The following is a 14,864-nucleotide window of genomic DNA, read 5'->3' on the forward strand; positions in this document are numbered from 1 at the left end:
CAATGGTCATTTATAAGCTGGGTATTTAGGATAATTGACCTTTTAAGCTTTAGAACTTCCAAATGTATAAAATTAGGGATGATAGTGGTAGTAAAAATGACTATCGTTAATATTAAGTGCTTACTGTGTGCCAGACATCATCCTGAACTCATGATGAAATAACATTCATTGTTCTACTTGGGTCATTTTTAGTTCTAGTCTAGACTTGAACTATCTCTAAGCCTGTGACTCAGAGGTAGGATAAGGAATCTCTTCTATACCAAAAGTAAGAATCAATCACAGGTAGAGTTTTCAACACTCCATCCATGTGTGCTCAAAGAGGAAGTGAGGTAGCCTCATTTCTCACTGAAACCCTAAAGGGCGTGGCCTCTGTTGGATTCCATAGCAACCACTGAGTGCACAGGCAGGAAGCAAGCATTAACTGAGCAACTACACTTGACCTACCAATCTTCACACTACCTCTGGAGGCAGGAGTTTTACAATGACACTGAGGCACCAAAGAGCAAATGAACAAAAACCATCAGATAACTCGCCCCAGTATAAACATGATCACACCACAGGGAATACTTGTATTAGGTCACGTATACAAATTTATGTTTTTATAGTTTTTTTTCCACATTTACACCCTTTGTTTTTAGACTCCAATTAGATCATATCTAGATTGTCTCTGTGGCTCTTGCACACTATCAACCCATGGAAGATACCTAACAAATGTTGTTTTGCATACCTGCTCTAACAGAGGTGTTGGACATGTTTGTAGAGAAACAAAGGAAGGCTTCCACCCACTTGTTGAAGAGGTCTCTCTGCTTGGGGCTGGAACACTTCTGAACATGAAAAAAGGAGTAGCACTCTTTATCTGTGCTTCCAGTCCCTGGGTACATCTGTGCTAGAACAGCTGCCCTGCAGCACAGGGTTATAGTCCCCAGCCAAGGCGAAAGACTTGATGAGGAAAATAACAAGCCAGATGGGGCTTAAGGAAACTCACTCGAATAAATGGCTCCACATCCAGGAAAAAGAAGTCATAATTCAATCAGAGTGAAGCACACTAATGAATGTGATAAGGATAATTGAAAAAGAACAGACCCACAGTCTCTATGGTTCAAGCATTTCAGATGGGGGAAACATTTTTGAAAGAGCTTCTGCAACCAGTAGTCTCAGTGGCAACTTGCTTCGGGAGAAATAAAGTAAAATTCATGGCATTGTCTCTCATAATTTACTCTAACTTGCATTCTGTCCGTATGGATTTTTATCTGGAAATGAAATTAGAAAATTTTATTAAATTATGTATTATAATAGCAAGACAAAATTATATTTTCAATTTCTTCAGAAAGAGTTGAGTTTCTATTTTTATACTTGTTAGTGATTTTTTTCCAGATACCAGCTTATTAAATTTCTATTGTGAGACAGGCATAGATTGCTGAGATTATACTTGAGTTTACTAGGTAAATAAAAGTAGTAATCTTGATTCTTGGTACTGCTGCAGCACATTTCACCTAGTTCTTGTGATCATTAAAAGGATGTTTCAAAGCTTTATAAAGCTTTCTGAATTCTATCACATTATGGTGTCAAGTAGAACAAAATTTACCAAATACTGAAAATCTTATTTATATAACAGATAAATATTTCATAACTATTATAATTCTTCTAAACCTGCTTTCTCCAAAAACTGCGTATTAAGAAAATTTTTCAACCTTGAAAAAAAACCCCACATATTATTACCTTCCTGTTCTCTACCTAGATTCAGCAGTGTCAACATCTGCCATATTTATTTTTCTCTCTCTTGTCATTATGTATATTGATGTGTATGTGTGTTTGTGTGCATGTGAAACACTAAAAGTAAATTTTAGGTATCTTGATACATCCCTAAATATTTCAGCATGACCAAAGAAAAGACATTCTCTAATATAACTAAAACTTAAAGAAAATTAATATATGATAAAAATATCATCAAATATCCAATTGTTCCAAAAATTACTTTTATAGCTTAAAAATACAAGCAAAATAGAATCAAACCAAGTTTCCAAATTTAGTCTTAATCAGTGTCCTATTTAACTTTAAAAGTCTATTTTGGAGAGCAACAATAATTTCATTAGTCATCACTGCACAAATTTAGAATTTGGAACAACTGACCCTAGTTTAGAATAGGGTTCCCTTGATACTGTACTGAAGAAAATGTTTGCGATCGAATTAGTGGAAAAGACCTTGTGGAGTAGAACCATTCCAAAATCCCTAAGTATCTGAAATTGCCAGTGGTGGCTTCCAGGAGAGGACTGCTTTAGGGCAAGGGAATGCTTTGCGAAATGCATGGTCTGGAATGTAGTGTGTGGTCAATAAATATTTCTTTATAAATTGATGAATGAATACTTGGAATCTAAGATGAACAGCATTCGTATCAACTGGGAACAGGTAAGAATTGCAAATTCTTGGGCTCTAACCTCTACTTACAGAATCCAAAACTCTGCAGGAGATGCCCAATACCTGAATTTTATCAAGCATAATGCCAATGCTGGCTACAGTTTGGGAACAGCTGATCTAGAATAAGTGCAGTTAGACACCAAGGAGGAAGAGCAGTTTTATAAAGAGATGTGGGTGATGCAGTTTTGAGATTGGGCAAGGAGAGAAGAGGTAGGGGGAATGGTCTGCAGAGACCCAGCTAAATGCCAGCACCAGGGGCAGCCTTCCTACAGTCAGGACCTCTGCTCGTCAGCTGACAAGGAAGACACCCTCCTTCCCTTGCCTTGTCCACACCCCTAGTGCTCGTGTTAACCTTCTCATGGTAAAGGTGAGAGCTTTTCAATGCATTTAAGGATTGTCTTTATCTGTAGAAAAAGTTATCAGTTGTTTTTTAATAACTGATTCTATTAAAAGTATATATCTGCATTTTAAAAACTTAGTTTTATCATAGACCTCTGAGTTCAACTCACACAGAGAGTGGGGGGCACTGAGAGTGGGCAAGGATGGTAGATGTAGATAGGTAACAGGATGGCTTCTTTTCCTGACCCTGTCCTTTGTGTTGGGAGGAAAACTGAGATAAGACAAGGAAGGAGAACCTTTGTTACCACAGTGACACCCCTGGTGTTAGGGTGTCATATCAGAACTGAGAACTTGTCTCTCACCGAGGTGCCTTGCTTAGAAGGCAAAAGGACGACTCAGGACCTGAATGACCTGAACTTCCCTTCTTGCTGTGGATAGAGAAAGTTAAAGAGGGAGAAAAACAGGGATCCAAATGGTGAAAGAGCTTGCTTGACAGGAAGAGGGAGAAGAAGGATTTTCAGGTTGTCCCTCCATGCTGGTGGTCTCCAGGATAACAATGATGACATAGGAGGAACGAAGGAATCCTTTCTCCATTCTTGAAAACCGTGCCCAGCCTAAGGATCCGCTTGTGACATTCCTTGACTAATATCAGTTCCTTTCTGCCATTCCAGGCAGTGAGAAGTGACTGAGGAATTATGTAAGGAGACTGCCATTGACTAGAACAAAGTATTAACGAAAAACACTTTTTTCCTCAAATAAGAAAAATCTTAGTTCTTATAAGCTGTTTCAGGACATCGTCAAACATAAGGAAAACAATTCGCAGCTAAATCAGTCTAGAACTGGGATTACCCCAAGTTATGTAGGAGGACCCTTAGTTGTGTCAAAATGGGAATTATCATATTATTTTGGCCAAGAGTATGGAACAGAGCAGGCATTCTGTAAAAGCCGGGAACCCATTTGTTATGGTTTGGATGTGAGGTGTCCTCTGAAAGCTCACGTGTGAGAAAATGCAAGAAGATTAGGAAATAATTGGGTTGTAGCCTTGACCCAATCAGTGAATTAATCCCTGATGAGATTGAGAGGTAACTGGAGGCAGGGATGTGTGGCTAGAGGAAGTGATTCATTAGGGGGTGGCTTTGGGGTATATATTTTGTATCTGGAGGGTGGAGTCTTTTTCTCTTTCTCTGCTTTCTGATCACCATGTGTGCTACTTCCCTCTGCCTCACTCTCCCACCATGATGTTCAGCCTCACCTCAAGCCCGGAGGAATGGAGCCAGCCTTCTATGGACTAAGACCTCTGAAACAGTGTGCCCTTAAATAAACCTTTCCTCCTCTATAATTGTCCTGGTTGTGTCCTTTAGTCATAGCAGTGGAAAAGTTGTCTAAAACACCATTTAAATGTGTAAACTAAATGGTAGTAATTTAAAATTCCCCGTCTTCTTCATAAATTTGTTCCCTGATCATTATTCTTACAATTACTTTCACTATTCCCAAATCTGCATCTCCAGGAGGATGCTTGTAGCTGCTATCCCCTAGGTAACTCCTCAATGGGTACTCCAAACAAAACACAGGTTGAATATGGACACTTTGCTACACTTCATGCTTTTTCTTAAACCTACTTCAAATTGCATTCCCTTACCTTAGTTGGCTGGGAAAGAGACTTGATATGCAAACAATCACTAAGCCACCTTGGTATGTCTTATGTCCAATCCCTCCTCTCTAGCCCAGCTTCAACACTAATTCAGCCTTCACTGTCTGAGCGATTAAAATAAGCCCTAGCTGGCCTCCATGGCTCCGGTCAGCTGTTCTCTAATCCATGGTTGCAGTTAGAGTGATCTTTTTTAAAAAAGCAAAACTCATAGTTCTCCCCAGGGCTTAAAATCCTTCAGTGGCTCCTCATTGATTAATGGATATAGTTCAAACTCCTTAGTGGGCCAAACCAGTTTCTGTTATCTCTCTAAACTTATTGATTGCCTTATCTTTTGCCTCTGGAATTATGCTTCAGTTAAGATGAGTTTCTTTACATTTCCCTCATGGGCCAGTGAGAGCGATCACCAGCAGGTCAAGAGGTCTCTATGAGAAGTTTTATTTTTGTTTTAATTTTGATGATTGCCTTTAAAAACAAAATAAGCATTTTTGAATAATCAATAGCAGTGGCTTTTAAACTTTAATGCACCTAGGAATCACTCAGAGGTCATCTTGAGGGGCCAACTTATTAAGTAACTCCTGTGTGGCCCAAGGCATTTCAAGACAGCTCCCAGGTGACACCAGCACTGCTTCTCTGTGGACCTCGTTTTTGAGGAATGAGGGTCTAGAATTATGGCCACTTTCTAATTGTGTGTCACCACAAAACTGTCTTGTTGTCATGGACTAAAGAATAAAGAAGAAAGGCAGACAATATTTTCAATGATTTGTTCCTTGTAGAAGGAACATTGCAGCTTACTGCATGAGTAAAGTGCAGGCCATAGTTCTAGTATTAAAAGAAAAGGCAAACCAGGTGTAGTGGCGCACACCTGTAATCCCAGCAGTTTGGGAGGCTGAGGTAGGGGGATCACAAGTTCAAAGCTAGCATCACAATAGCGAGGCACTTAGCAACTCACTGAGACTCTGTCTCTAAATAAAATACAAAATAGGACTGGGGATGTGGCTCAAGGGCTGAGTGCCCCTGAGTTCATCCCTGGTACCTCCTACCTCATGCTGTAAAAAAAGAAAAGGCAATGAAAGAAATGAGTCACCATTTACAACAAGGTAGCATAGGTGTGTCAAATTCCAAAGAGTCACAGCAACCTGAATGATTTTACTCCAGAAAATTATCACTCATACCACAAACTTATATTACTTGAATGATATCAGTTTTGTAATTTTTACAAGTAATTTTGGTTTATACTTATATAATAGTCTAACATATTAGGGTTTATTGCAGTGGTATGTTTCTACATAGTTGAGAAAACAAAGTGACTCTAAGATATATGAGAAACTTTTTCCTTTATAAGGGGTCTAGGAGCTGTACAAGTCTGGGATATACTAAACTAAGCCTACAGGTATCTTTCCTCCTTTGCTCCTGTTGTAACTTCTGCCAGTCTGTTGGATTACCCTCCCATAAGCCCTTGCCATCCTCACCAACCTGCCATGTCTTTTGTGCAAACACTCTTCCCTATGGCTCCTTTTCTGAGCCCCGTTGCCAACTTTATGTGTTCTGTCCTAATTTTTTTTTTTCATAATGTCTGCAATATTTTGCTATAGGCTTGAACACGTGTGTTTGCTTACTTTACTATCTCTTTTATTCCAAGGACAAAGATCGTGTTTGTCATATTTGTAATTGCTGGACATATCATAGCCACTCAATAAGTATTTTTTGAATGAATGAATGGAAGTAAAACTTAGTTTGCAATTAAGGCAGAAAGAATATATCAATCTACCATGTGTTCACACTAGTGAAAGAAAATTAAAACTATAAAATATTTCCAATATTCTTCTACATGTAACTTGATTCCAGTATTATAGTTCAAATGCCTTGTCTCCCAAAGAATTTGCTGAAAAGTCTGTACTTACCCTAATTTTCCACAAGTCTGCTTGTTGAGGTTAAAGCTTAGAGAGTTTTCAAAAAAGGCAAAAAGAACATTGTGATTATATTTGGTTGATGTATCATCAGAACTAAAAATAGAATGGAAAGACTGGAAATCTTTACTTGAACATCCAGCCAAAGTATGGTTAAGCATTATAGATGAGCTGGGATTGTGGCTAACTTTCTACTTCAATTACACAGGATAAATTCTGCAGCATGCAGAGTCTTCTAGCCCTGACTTCCCAGTATTTTGGCACCACCATTCAATTTTCTTTAGCACCTTTGCTGGGGCTAGAAGAGAGAGTGAAGCTCGGTTTGCATTTGAGAATAGGACAAAGCCTAAAATACAATATTTGGCTTTATTTTATGAGACTAATTTTCTGGCCTAGATATGGAAAGCAACCTACTTTAAAATATGTAAGACCCTTTATGCAGGACGATAGACAGTGTGGGGTTGAAGTTGGGGGTAGGGTTAGAATAAAGAGTGGGAGACAGGAAATGAGTCCCATCCAATTCTGTCACTGACACACAATACAAATATGACCCCGCACTGTGCAAATACTGCTTGAAACAATGGCTCTGATGGAACAAAGACAGGCTGGCCAAGCACAGATCTAGATTTTCATTTTATTTTAATAGCTTTTTAGAGTTCATTATGAGAACAAGATTCTCATGGCCCTAGAAGACATAGAAACTTGTATAGCTCAGGGATTTTGAAGGATAATTCATTCATATATGGATTTAACCAAGCATTTCTTTACTTAAATAGAAAAAAAAACAAAGTCTTTTCTGACTCCATCAGAGTTCCTCATCTTACTCTCTAGTAGTATCAAACTGTACCCAAAATCTGACATAATTTTCTTAACTCTGAATAGTTCTGGTTCTTCCTGGAATATCCATTCCCATTTTTTTTTTTTTTTTTTTTGCAACCTTATGCAGGCATTAATTCCCTCAGAAAGCTTCTTGGCCATCCCCAGTGAGAGTTACCCACTTTCTCCTCTAGGTTAGCTTTGTCTCCTGTAGACTTCATGGAGCACTTAATATGTATTATACATTTTTTGTGTGGGGGAGGGGTTATTCTTATGTCTTTTCTTTTTTTTGGAAATGAGGATTGAACCCAGGACTTTGCAAATGCAAGGCAAGTGCTTTGCCATTGAGGTACATCCCAGCCCTACCTTCTACTTATTGATCCCTGGTTTCAACAGGAAAGGATCCGAGAGTTGTAGACACCTGGCATCTTAAACCTGTAGTATGGTGGAAACAACACTTGATTAGAAGTCCAAATATGTGGCTTTAATCCTCCTCCACATGACCAAGTATTTTCTCTTTTGTACATTTTACAGACAGGGCTCCTGCTCTGATTATTCTATTTGGGAAAGAAGTATTTGTCTGTTTGTATGCTCATTCTCACTTAGTCTTACACAGTGTGTACTCAGCCATTATATTTAGCTAAATTTAAAATAGCATTCTTTTTTGTACCAATACAGCCTTCTGGGTCCCACAGGCAGGATCTTGGTGCAAAATCACAAGGCCTTTTCCATTTGTTACAGAGGAAAACACACAGACTGGAAACAGATTTGCCCTATTTATTTTCTGATGTGTCAGAAAATTGTCCACCCATGTGTCAGAGAGTGAGGATTATTTAACATCACTGTTTTGCCGCCTAGCACTGTACCTATAAGGGAATTGAACTCAGTTTCCAGATTTTATGTATTATTGATGTCTTTGCTCTACCTGTAAACTGTGTTCTAAATGGACCCCTATCCTGGGAATCTCATTTTTTGAGACAGATATCTAAACAATCAGCATTCAGAACATCCTAAATGCCTACGCAATAACCACAGCTGTTTGTTTATTCCCTGTTTCAACAGGGACAAATATACTCACTAATTTTTGCCTTTTAAGGTAACAATCCATTTTAATACTTGGCAGGGAAGGGGTGGCGGACAGGGGAGAAGCCATCATAGTTACAAGAGAAACAGAAATACAAAATATCATAACAGCCTGTGTTTTGTGAACATTCGCTTTGAAGATGAAAACAAAGTTTACACAATATTATTTAAATAAATAGGAGGAATTCTGCGGTAGATAGTATATCTAAATGATTGACATTTGTAGATAGCTTTGTAAACTTTATCATGGAGCAAGGATCATCAGAGCTCAATTTCTATTGTCTTTATCCATGTGTCACTGCATGGAAACCCAGGGTATACTCCAGGAGGAAAGGAATCCTCTTATTTCTGGCCATGGGCTGTATGATATATAACTGAAGTTTATGTCATATTAGAGTACAGTTGTATTTATCAACATCCCACATGGTATAGTCCCGACTATATTACTCTGACAGCAATTTCTACTCATGATAATTATCATAGTCACTTGGGGGGGTGGGTAGAATGGTATTCCTCAAGAATGATAGGCCTTATTTTGTACAGATCTTTCTACTTTGCACACCTTTTCTCATTTAACTCTCAGGATTAGTCTGCACTCTTTTATTACCAAGTAATGAAAGTAACTCTTTCATTACAAAAAAACAACTTGAACTAGTGTTGGTTCAAGGGGAATCTTTTTAGGGAGCTTAATTGAAAACTTCAAGGGCACATTTGACTTTAAACAGAGCACAATTGAGGTCTTTTCTGTGTCTCTAACTTAATACCTAAATATCAGCTATTCTGTCTGATAATTGTCCTAGGAATAAAAACCAGAGCTACCTACATTTGACTGCCTATGTTTCTTAGTGTTTATTGTTCTAAAGAAGAAAGGATCCTATGTTCATACAGCAAAGCTCAAAGAGAGACTCCAATTGGTCCTCTGTTGGACATGTGCTCATATCTGAGCAATTACAACCAGAAAAGAGTTGGAGTATTCTGATAGCCCAGGTTGGTGTTCCTTGCTAAATGTCGCAGTCAGGTAGGGCTCTCAGGATTCAACATTGTATCAGAACTACAGGAGAATAGGAGGCACAATTCCTGGAGGGAAAAGGGGTCGCTGAAGATTTGACTGTAATGGACATCCACCATGTTATCACAAACACTAGCAGAGGCTCTGTTTCCCTTATTTTAGAGGCTCAGAGAGATCCAGTTGCCAAAATTAGCATAGATAGTAAATACCTTAACTAAGTCTTCTAGTCTATTTTTTGTTTGTCTGTTTGTTTTGCTAATCTTCAGGTTGGGGAACATATGAACTACTTTAAAAGGGATATGTAGACATTCTGATCTCAAAATGAGTAATTAATTTGGTGCAGTTGATAATCTGGGAAGAAATCTGGAATATTTTGCAAGTGGTTGTAAACAAGAAAAGGTTATTTTAAATATAGGACCATTTTAAGAAAGAAATGCTAATATGTAAAAAAAAAAGTTGCTGCAGCATTTTTACTTATTGGAAATAATATTCTGTAAGAAATGATAATTTCAAGTTTTACTGTTGGTATAATTTAAAAATAAATTTGAAAAAAATAGAAGTTTCTTAATTAATAAATTAGTATAGTACAATGTGTTTTAAAAATACTATTGCATTGGTCTGATTTTCTCTCAAATATTTTTCTGTGATTTCTGGGTGGGGTGGCAAAGATAATTTGGCCAAAATAACACTGGGGAAGAATAGAGTCAGGTAGAGAAAGCAGGTTTTTTTGTTAAAGGGCAGCTTTGTGCTGACTGTGACAGGGGAAGCTTGGATCCTCATGAACAAATCCAGGAGTTTCCAGGTAGAAAGCTAAGGGCTCCTTTTCAACTTGTATTATTTGCTCCTAAAAACAAGAAGGAGATCAGCAAGGTGGGTGGCATGGTGGCACATACCTGTAATACCAGTGGCTGGGGTGACTAAGGCAGGAGGCTCACAAGTTCAAGGCCAGCCTCAGCAAGAACCTTAAAAGAATCCTGCCTCAAAATAAAAAGAATAAATAAATAAAAAGGGATGGTGATGTAGCTCAGGATAAAGTGCCCCTGGGTTCATCCTCAGTATTCCCCTCTCTAAAAAGGAGAAAGCCAGCAGATAGCTCTTCCCTAATTTCTAGTATGTCCAAAGCTCGATTACCAATATATATTTAACCACTTACATTTAACACTTTGAGAATTGTACAATATCTTCATTATCTTTTCTTGCTGTATTTCCTAATAGGCTTTGGACATATCAAGAAACTTAGTAGGAAATTAAGAATGAACAGTGAAAAAGTCATTGATAGAAGTTTTGTGAAGAACATAACAGACAAGATGCCAGTATTTGATTAGTTTGAGGGGAAAAAATGTAATCCCCAAAGTGGGTTTGTAATGTTGATTATAAACAGAAAGGAGTTAGACTTTGTGGAAAACCTTATTAAAATAAACAAACCAAGAAAAATTGTAAGCATGTATTTAAAGGAAACAAATTCTTGTATCATGTATCTTGAGGTCTGATTGAGAAAAAAAAATGACCATAACTTAGAAATATCCCATAAACCATATAAACATCTTAACCCAAGGATTCTCAAAAAGATAACCTAGTGCTTAAAATAGATTTGTGGCTTTTTATTGTGAAAATGGGCCAAAGTTGTTTTTTTTTTTTTTTTTTTTTTGGTATTAAGGAAAATGGGCATGTGAGAATTAAAAAATATTATCCATATTTAATGCAAACAATGTTTTCAAAATTGGTTGGTGAAAAGAATACACTGACCCTCTATTGTCTGTAGAGATTTAACAATGTCTATAAATTTATAGTCATCAAAATATGACAGACATACATATCTCCATTTAATGCTTTTGAGTGTTTTCAAAATCTCCATGAATATAATTTAACTTTAAGGAGTAGGTACTTTATACTAATCTTAGTTATTTTATCCTTTTTTTTTTTTAAATTAGTCTTTCCAAAATATTTCTGAAATGTCTTACTGTTTAGTAGCTCCTGGTTGTCTAGCAAATCCTCTTGTGTTAATCAGGTCAATTTTTGTTTTCAAGGTCAGAAGGGAAGAAAACAGTGACAGAGTTGTTGTTGTTTAAGTTTATCATTTTATCCTTGGATTCTCACTTGCATTCTGTTGCAGTCAGAAAGTTATTTGCTGCCTAAAGCCATGCTATTTATTCAGGCAGCTACACACTGGCTGATGAATACCAGAGTGGAAGGCCTGGAAAGAGCCCAAGGGAAAGGCATTGGCAGAGAGAACCTGACCAGTAAGCTCCCATGCTGCTCAGTGCTACACCTCTATGTATAAACTTTCAACTGATTTTCACAGACTCATGAAGAACTCTGACCCCCTTGTCCTTTCTTCTCATTTTTATAAGTCACTGAGGACTAACAAAATTGACTCTCAGAGCCTTCTTGGTATTTTACCTATTTGAAAATAAAGGAACTTCTCTATATTCCTAGAAACCCAGGGAGAAGAACGTATGGAAAAAGAGTATTCAAGAACGAGGCAGTTTTGTGGCACTCGTACCATTTCTATTCACTCTACAATGCACCTGAGGGTTATGCAAAGAAGATTGCATTTAATTTTACAAAACTGGAAAAATCTTTCATGCTTACCACTCATAAATGGACATGCTAGATCCCAGTATTGGTTTCCAGCATAGGTGAAAATTTAGATGAAAATTCAGGGTTACCCTAACTCCTTTATCAGTAGAAGCAGCTATTTTAAGAACAAGGGTCTGCAAGTTTTTGCAAGAAAACTTCTGTATATTTATATCAACCAGATCTTAGGACAGTTACAGACTCGTTTCTTTATTGCCTAGTTTGGCAGGTAGGTCTTATCTCAATCATGATTCTGAGGTCTGAACAAGATTGAGATGAAGACTGGGATCAAAGAAAACAATGCTTTGTTTCTAGTCATGTGTGCTCAGTATCTGTTGTACTCCATTTCTTCATCCATAAAACATTTCAGCTATTCATGGCAGTTAACCAATTTCAAACATCTTTCATGGCTCAGACTATAGGAGCAATACACATTTTTTAAAATCATTTTTATAGGCTTTGCCATAGGGGGCTCTTTAGTTTTAATAATTTTCATGAGTGTTTAAATGTAATAATGCATTTCATAGAATAATAACACTTAATTATTATTATCTACTATTTATCCAGTGATCTCATAGCAGGTTATAAACACTAATTAATTGAGATTTGCAAAACCCTGTGAAGTTCTAAGTACAATGGGCATGTTGCATTTATCCACTTATTTCTCTAAATGCTGCTTTGAAGTCTTTGAATTTTTAATTAGTGATTATGACTCTAGTTACTATCTGGGAAACTTGAAGTAGGCTTATTTTTCATTTTTTCCCATGTTTTTTAAATAAAGATTTTATTTGTGATTTCTGGAAAGAACCAGAGAGAAATTTGACTAGCTAATTTTGACTAAGGGTTGAAATTACATCTTTGGGAATATTCAGATGAATGAGCAAGTGATGTTGATGTTTTCAACCTGCTGGGAACTGTAATGGGAAAATACTTAGTTTTCTGCTTTAATATTCTCCATATTGGGCATCTATAAAGCTTTAAATTGTGACCCTGATTTCACAAAGATTTTAGCTCTTCCTTTTTATACTTCCTCAGATGCCCTTTTGACTTTCTATCCTGAGTAAAGTATGGGCTGTATTATAATGGGAGAGAGCTGGTGATAGGTTACCAATCCAGAAATCTAGCCTCTACTTTGCATTGATTTATGCAGTTTATTTCACCCTTGTAATATTGTTTTCCATGTAACATGCAAAATAACATATATCGTACTATTTCTCAACTTTGTGACCATTGTAAAGTGAGAAAATAGGCATAGTTCTTCTTTAGAATCCTTTTGGGTTCATAGCCACTTAACAAATATCTAATGCCTATTACGTGACAGTGTCTATTCAAAGGACTTGGAATATAGCAGTAAATACATAAATGAAAGAAAAGAAGAACGAATGAATAACAAGTGTGTCTGTCTTGAAGCTTATAATCTAGCATGCAGCAGGTGATAAATAAGTAAAAATATATAATAGTTTAGGTGGTGCTATGGTTTGATTGTTTCTCCCCTGAGAAACTCATAGGGAAATTTAATTGCCATTGTAACTATATTAAGAGGTGGGATCCTTAAGAGGTGGTGGGACAGGCTTCTATGAAAGGATGAGTTTGGCCCCCTTTTGTCTATTTGCTCTTCAGACTTCTGACACATGAGGATGAAGAATTCAAGACACCACATCATTAGACCAACAAGTTCCTTGACATTGGACTTTACAATCTCTGGAACTTTGAGCCAATACATTTCTGTTCATTATAAATTACTCTGACTGTGGTATCCTGTTATAGTAGCACAAATGGACCAAGGCAGATGGTGGAAAGTTTTAAGGAGACTCCTAGTTGTGACCACAGGTTCTCACATCTGTGGCTTTAGGAAAACTACCTGACCTTATTCTATCCAAATTTCTAAGCTGTGAAATGAGAAAAATAATATTATTTACATATTAGAATTATTTTGAAACTTTAGACCTATCTTGTCACAAATAGTTCAGTTTGGTATTCTAGTAAGATAGAGTTAATTCCAATCAATTTATAGTGAGGATGATAATTAGAAAACAAAGAGACTATCTATGACACAGTTAATATTCTTAGAAGTAGGATTAACCCCAGGCTATCTGATTTAATATTTTTGCACTTGACTATTGGCCTACATGACCTTCCACCAATGATTATAGCTAAGAGCCTCGTCTCATATAATCCACACAAGAGCCCTATAAAATTGAAAAGTATACTATCCCCTTCTTTGAGCTCCTGAGGTACCATCACCACCTGGCCAGCATTCCCACAGCAAAGAGAGCCCAGCTCTATGGTGTCCTCTCCTCCAAGCTTCAGATACCTATTACTTCCACTTTTTCTCTTCCTACTTTCTGTCATTGAGGAACAGGGCTTCCTACAGTTGTTAGATGTATGTTACTTCCATTTCCTGTTTTCTCATTTTTAATTCTCTAATCCTATTTAATCAATTCTTTTTAAAAATGTTTCTCTACTAAAGTATCTACTGTGGTTTTTTTTTTTGTTGTTGTTGTTGTTGTTGTTGTTTTCTTGCTTGAACCCAGAATGACTCTGTACGTAGTACCAAATGCAGTAACCCTAAGAAAAATAAAGAAACAAAAAACAACTCCACAAAGATGGAAATCAGGATTGACTTAGTCATATCTTTGATGTTAAAGGAACTTCTGATTTTACTGCCAAAGAGAAGGGGAATACTAGAAATCCATGGCATGCAGTGTCAGAAACATCACAACTATAATTCGTTCTGCCCTGCAAATGATTGTGATGAAGTGTCAAGTCAAGCAAATGTCCTATGCTTTCTGATATAGTAATCCGTAAGAATGGTCCATGATTTATTTAACCAGATCCCAATAGATAACAGTAGTTTAAATTTCTCACTCTGATAATATCATGATAAACACATATCCATTAGTATATTTCTTTAAAATAAAACATTAAAAGTAACGATAATATTGTGAGTGGTCATTTCTGGCAATAAAATTGAATGATTTTTATTTTCTCTTAGAATACTCTGATGATTTTTTCCAATATAAGTTTTTAAATTTTGTTATAAGAATAAAAGAAGTTATCTCCTCTC

The sequence above is a fragment of the Callospermophilus lateralis genome, chromosome 2 (assembly GCF_048772815.1).
Source record: "Callospermophilus lateralis isolate mCalLat2 chromosome 2, mCalLat2.hap1, whole genome shotgun sequence".
Taxonomy (NCBI): Eukaryota; Metazoa; Chordata; class Mammalia; order Rodentia; family Sciuridae; genus Callospermophilus; species Callospermophilus lateralis.